This window comes from Clinocottus analis, unplaced genomic scaffold (assembly GCF_023055335.1).
Source record: "Clinocottus analis isolate CAN_PGR_092001 unplaced genomic scaffold, fCliAna1.0.p SCAF_4, whole genome shotgun sequence".
NCBI classification, from domain to species: domain Eukaryota; kingdom Metazoa; phylum Chordata; class Actinopteri; order Perciformes; family Cottidae; genus Clinocottus; species Clinocottus analis.
In genome coordinates this window covers 8463609-8470275 of record NW_027176153.1, presented here as the reverse complement: position 1 = coordinate 8470275, position 6667 = coordinate 8463609, and positions in this window count along the sequence as shown.

Genomic DNA, 6667 nt, shown 5'->3' with positions numbered 1-6667 from the left:
CACACACACACACACACACACACACACACACACACACACACACACAAACACACTCACACATGCACACAAACTCCCTTGACCCTCCTTGTACTGAAGAGAAGACAGCAGGTGGATTTGGGGAGACAGATTGAGATGGATAGTGCCCCAAAGTGAGGCATGTGGTGGAAGAAAAGGAGAGCGAGAGATTGGGGAGCAAGAAGTTGTGGAAAACCTTTGAGATAAAAGTGGAAAGCCAAAAGGTATAGACAGAAAAGAGCAACAGCAGGTCACCCTCCCACCGATACCTTTAAACACATCACGCAACACATACACTTTCTATAGATTTTGAGTCTCTTTAGCTTTATTCATTGTTTCAGAAGGTGTCTGTATTAGAGCTAGCGAGTCGAGAGATATTAAAGCATTTTTAAATGTCTTACCAGTACAGTCAGTAATCAGTGTTCAAGGCCTCTCTGAAGAGCTTTTGTCTGAATTAAATACTTCCAACAGACTATTGACTGAGGGTTGGTGACTAACGGCTCACATGCACAATGCAGGGGGAAACAAACCCTAATGCTAATACACCTTCAGCAGCTTCTCAAGAGCGCAGAGAAGCCTCAAATGATGACGAGGCTGTGTGCGCACTTTGCCTGAACTTCCAATGCCGTCCTCAACCGTTGAATAAAGTGGATGTGGAAACTGCTGACAACAAGCCCCGCGGCTGTTGACACTCCAAAAAGCTCAGCAGCGCAAATGACTTCCTTGTCAATCTTGGAGGAGCCTTGGTGCCTGGAGTCAAACAGCCCCCCTCGCCCCCCTCCATTATTACAGAAGACGGGAAAATGAGATGGGCTCCATTATGCTCATTGTTGCTGCAGCTGATGGGCACCAACTTGAGCTACATGTCTTGTAATAGGAGCACTGCTGAATATTCTGATGTTTCAGTGGGGCGGGAGGAGAGGTTGTGATGGGGCGACAATCTAATATTACCATTGCACTAAGGAGGCCCCGGGCCGTCATAATATTAGAGTTTTACCACGCTATTCAAAAATTGGAAAACAAATAATAGTAATGCAATCAGTGATATACATCTTTAACTTAGTTTATAGCTCATTTTCACTCTTTTTGTGGGAAATCCATTGCAAAATACGAGTGTAGAAAGTCTGTAACCATAACTAAAATGTTCTAAGAGGTGCTGGATTATTGACATGATATAATATTAGGAATATTATAATAAAGCGTCATATAAAAATGTCCTTTTGAAATGTCACGGTTATCGATAAAACCAGTGCACTCAAACCCCAACACTATACTGTTCTGGCCCCAGGGCTCCTGGCCCTTTTGGTTGTGTTGTTAATGTGCTTTTATTTTGACACGCACTATGAACAGGAAAAGAAAGTTAGCAACATGTGGTAGTTTTAAGGAGATGGGCCGTGTCTACTACCGAACACCTTACGAAGTAGACTGCAACACTGTGTACTACAATACAGTGCACAAAATATCTGTAGTGCACTCTGTCGCTGATAAGCGCTGTATCAAATGGAACACTTACGTTAACCAATTGGCGGAAGTGACGGACGCAAATCCGTTCGCCGCACCTGCGAAACTAAAACAAAATGGACGCACTTCTTGCCCTATTTTTGTCCCTTGTGTTCCCCTTTCTCCAACCCATGTGGAAACTGCGACACCTCCACAATCGCGGCAGGAGGATATCAATAAGTTAATGAAAAGCTTGCGGAAAGGGCTCCTCCTCTTCCGTTAGGTAGCCAAGATGGCGCCCATTCAGTGCGAGTAGTGTCCATCGCTTTACACTGAATTTTTGGACCGTTTGCAGTGCGCCATCCGGGTACTTTCAGTGCACTGAATTCTGCTGGTTTTGTCAGTGTGGCGGCTTAAGCGCTGAAAGTCAGTGCTCGAAGTGCGCAAGTGTTCGGTAGTAGACACGACCAAGGTCTCAGAAAATCATCTGCTGAAAGCATAGTCTGTAAGTTTTTGTTTAAGCACAGACTACAGAATAGTATTTTAGTAATATCGTCTTCTTAAGTATATTTGTAAGGTTCATTTTGTATCTGTAGCCTCGGAGCGCTTTACAATATGTACACATAACATCCCTGTCCCAGGGCCTCACGTAGGATTAGAACAAACGGCACTAAAAAAATAGAAAAAAACATTTCTATGAAGAAAAAGTAAGAAACCTTCAGGAGAGCTACAGAGGAGGATTTCTCTGCCCGGATGGACAGAAGCAATAGCTTAACAAAGTTACAGCGCATTCAATGAATATGACAGAAATTGTTCATATAATGAGTAGTATGCATTGACCATGATCCAGATAAGCATCATCCATGAAGCAGATGGAGGTAGAGAGGAGGTGCATCAGCAGGGCCCTGGAAGGAAGCAGGAGGCAGAAGGTAGGAGGTAGGAGACCGGATCTACTTCAGACTGTCACGATCCATGGAAAGCACAGAGGCTCCCGGGAACCAGTAGAGTTAGTGATGTGCATTGAAGAGACCTTAATTCATCCAGGAGGAGAGAGAGAAGAGGAGAGAGGAGCTCAGTGTATCCTAAGATCCCCCAGCAGACTCGGCCTATAGCAGCATTGGAGCTGGACCAGAGCAAACCTGAGCCAGCCCTAACTATAATGCTATCGAAGAGGAAAGTTTTAAGTCTACCCTCTGGGTCCACAGAAGATGAGCATGATAACTGAAGACTCTGGCTCCCATCCGACTTTTTAAGAGTAGCCCGGCATTCAGTAAGCACAGCTCTCTAGTGGGGGAATATGGTACTGAAGGATCTTAAATGTGATTCGTGATCTTACAGGAGTGATGTGATCTCTCCTACTCTCTTGTTCTTTCCCGACAGCAGCCCTCTCGTACAAAATGGGCTCAGGGGGGCCGGAAGATCGGCAGTTCAATCCCCGGCTACTCCAGTCCGTGTGTCGAAGTGGGCAAGACACTGACGAATGTGTTTGTGAGCGTGTGTGAACGTAAGCTAGAGTTGAGCAGGTTGGCACGTCTGTGAATGTTGACATGCAATGTACGACCCTGTGAGTGGGGAGGAGGCGACACAAGACGGTATATATTAATGCATGCGCATTTGCCATCGGGATGTGCACGGTGAAATGTTACCTTTTACTAATGATGTCATTGATGGATCACCATGTGGAGCAAAAATCACGCGTGGCTCGATGGGAAGCCCAGCGGGCTGGGTAATGGGGGATCAGAGGCTAACAGTCACGCAAGTCAGACGGGCACGTTGTGTGCCTTCAAGTTGACTCGTGATGGATGATGGAGCCATATTGCAACATGCTTGAGATGTTCAGGATCCCGCCGTCGCCACGCGGACCGCTCACTTCGGCCCGAGATAAATTACTCTTAATATGCATTGGAGATTTCCCTCTAATTCACTTGACATTTTAGAGACGTCTCGTTAATTCCGGTCTGTCTCCTATGAATCACATTTACATGCGACGGGTCGCGCGGTACCAATTTACACTCGGGAGAAATGTTCAGTGCAAGGTGTGAGTTTCATATGGTGAAGCTTAAAGGAAGGACGTCTCGGTGTGCACAATGATGTGAAAATAAATCCTCACGATCATCATTTAGAGTGCGTTCACCACACTACGATCAATTTATCTGCAGTCACTTCTTATTTACTATGCTGCTTGATAATCTATGACATTGTCCTTTAATATTCCCAGAAGGCATTAGGCCTATTGTTGTTGAGATCCGACTCTCTTGGACCATGAAGAGGTAAAAAGTTGAATATGTTGCCTTGCTTATTATTATAATTACAACAAGAACAACATATTTGCAACAGGCTCAACTTGTTCCATAGACATTATAAAATCAGAAATGTCTGGCATTTACCAGTGCTATATGTATATAGAAGGTGTGATAATATGCAAGATTCATGTTAATATCGGCGGATGAAGATGATTCAATTCTCACCGGGTTGTTTCCATGGGAGCGTTCAACACATCTCACGGTCGTTGTCGATGTTGGCAGTTGACCTCATTAGTTCGAGATATCTTTGTTCAATTAGTGTACATCAGCGTGAAGAAGACGTTCTCAAAAAGGCAATCACAGAACAGACTAAGGGAACGTGACTGTGCCGTCTGCCTGACATTAGTCGACAAGGCATTTCCACTGTAGTTTGTATGTGCCAAATACATACAAAAATACATATTAATAATTTAATTTCCTACCACATCTTTGTGCCCTTACACTCTCCCAGAGGAGCCTCCTCAGCTGTTTCACTGATATGCTGCTGACACGCCGGGGACTTCACACCGTACTCCCCCGCACACAACACTATCCTCTAAAACACATCCTCCAGATACGGAGCGTTCTGCCACCGCGCCATTGAGACGGTGCGTGGATGTCCATCATTGCTATTTACTGCGTGGACGTCATTGGAAGTTGTTTTATGGCCATATGGAAGACTAATGTTAGTTGTTATTGCATTATAAGGCAATAGAGACACATGGGAGAAATGTGTGTGCCTGCTTCACACACAGTCTTCTCCTGCGCTGGTAAATGACCGATTACATACAGCCTTTTGTTACAGCAATTTTTTTTCTCGCCTTTCTATTGAAGAAACACGCTGTTTCACCTGTGTAAACTTCTTCTCACCATTATTACTATTGTAGCTTTCAAGTGTCACTTGTACGTCTCCATGGGGTTAAGACGTTAAGTAAGAGTTGCAGATGAAGGCACTGGGTTCAGAGTTAAAGGCTCATCAGCTCTGCAGTAGGCGGATGAGAATGCACTGCAGCCCACCTTTGCAACACCAAACAATGGTGGCACACTTACAGTTGCCTCTTATTTCCCAATTGTAATTATGTCGTGCCCCAAGCACTCACATGCTCATTATGATGCAAACGTGTGTCATATAAAGCAATATTGCATCGTTGAAAGATTATCCTCCCTCCAGTGCCGCACTGATACCTCAGAGAGCAACACTGTCGCCTACAAAATGAAGTTCCCCATACAACTAATCTGCATTCTCAATTGCATTTTGGAAGGAAATGTAGTTTCCTCCCGTATTACTCTCGCAGTTTTAAACACATAATTATCATACACTATTATGTTAACAAAAAACATTGGTGTGTTATTTCAAACACAAATATGTCAGTGTTGACATTTGGTTGCACACGGGACACAAACAGCGGTCCCCTGGGTGAAAGTTCCGTGTTTCTTTCTCCCACCCAATCACCTGCCTGACTATGATGAGAAACATATTCGTGATCCATAAAAAAGGAGGGTCATTTCCAGAAGGCCAGGCTGCACAGTCAGGAAGAGTGAATAGAGATATTAAAATTGTTTTACAATAGACGAGAAAACCAACAATGTTGCTGAATTATTCTCCGAAGTCCGAAGCTTTCTCTTTCCCCGCCTGTGTGCAGTCCATCAGACGTTATTAGCACATATGTGCACTTGCATGGAGAATACTGATTCAGCAGTGGCAACAGAGGATTAGGGATCGTATCTTTTGTGTATAGTAATTAAACTGTAATTGAATTTCGCTGCGCCCGCTGTGTACGAAGAGATTTTACTGTATTAGCTTAAACCTCAGGTGGCCTTTGTGTTAATTAAGTCCAACGTGGATATTGCATAATCTCCAGGAACCCACCAAAAGCCTTAGTTCCAATTACAAGTCAATGAGGCAACACGTCAACTTTGTCAATAATGGTGGTTGATATGACCCCGCCCCCCATGTTTTTGAAGCCTATGGCATCAGCCATCTGTAGCGATGCGCTCTGCTATGTTTTGAATAGAATGGAGTTGTTTGTTAGCGTTGAGGCTGTAGAGTAGTTGAATCAAGGCCGATTGTATTCACTATTCAACGGAGTCACAGGAGGGACATGTTCATAGACCCTGGGTGTTCTTGTAACATCTAAAACAAATAGACTTTTCAAACTGGATTCAAAGCAACAACAACAAAAGGCTGCTCCCTCAGCCAGTGCCGCTGTGTTTGAGATGGTTTCATTCTGAAGGTGTAACAAGGAAGATTTGATTTGAAGATCTGCAGCGAAGCGGTTTCAGGGGTAAATAACAGGGTAACATACATTTAATTTATTAAGCAATTTGAATGTCATACAGATTAGTCTAACCCATATCTCTTAAATATGCCCACAGCAAAGAAAGATGGAGAGGGAGAAGAGAGACAAGACACCATGTGCAGTATTAACTTGAGGGTGGAGGCTTAAGGAGATTCTTTGGCCACAGCTGTTTTCTCTCCAGTCTGGAGAACAACAAGGAAATCGTCCTTCTGTTCGGCATGTTTGAATATGCTTTTAGAGAATAAATGATTCTGTGTTGAATAGAAAGAAATGTGCAGTAATTCCAAAGCATGAAACGGCCTTGGCTAAGAGTTTGTAATAATCTGTGTCTGTAGAATAAGAAGTGGTATTCCAGCATTCATGATACGGGACAAGCCAGGGGAGAGTTGGGTCACAATTCAGGACATTAATACTTTGTCTCCTGGTGCTGAAACAATGTCAGGAAATTATAAAAGACTCAGATGAAAAGACAACATGTTGATTCAAACATTTCAGGAGAGCTGCTGTATATATGATAAATAATTCCCACTGCATCTAAAAAATAAATTATTTTGTTTTATTGGCGTGAATCATGTTTGAGAGAAAAAACATTTGGGATTGGAAAAGTAGTGTGCAAGGCAAGTATGAATA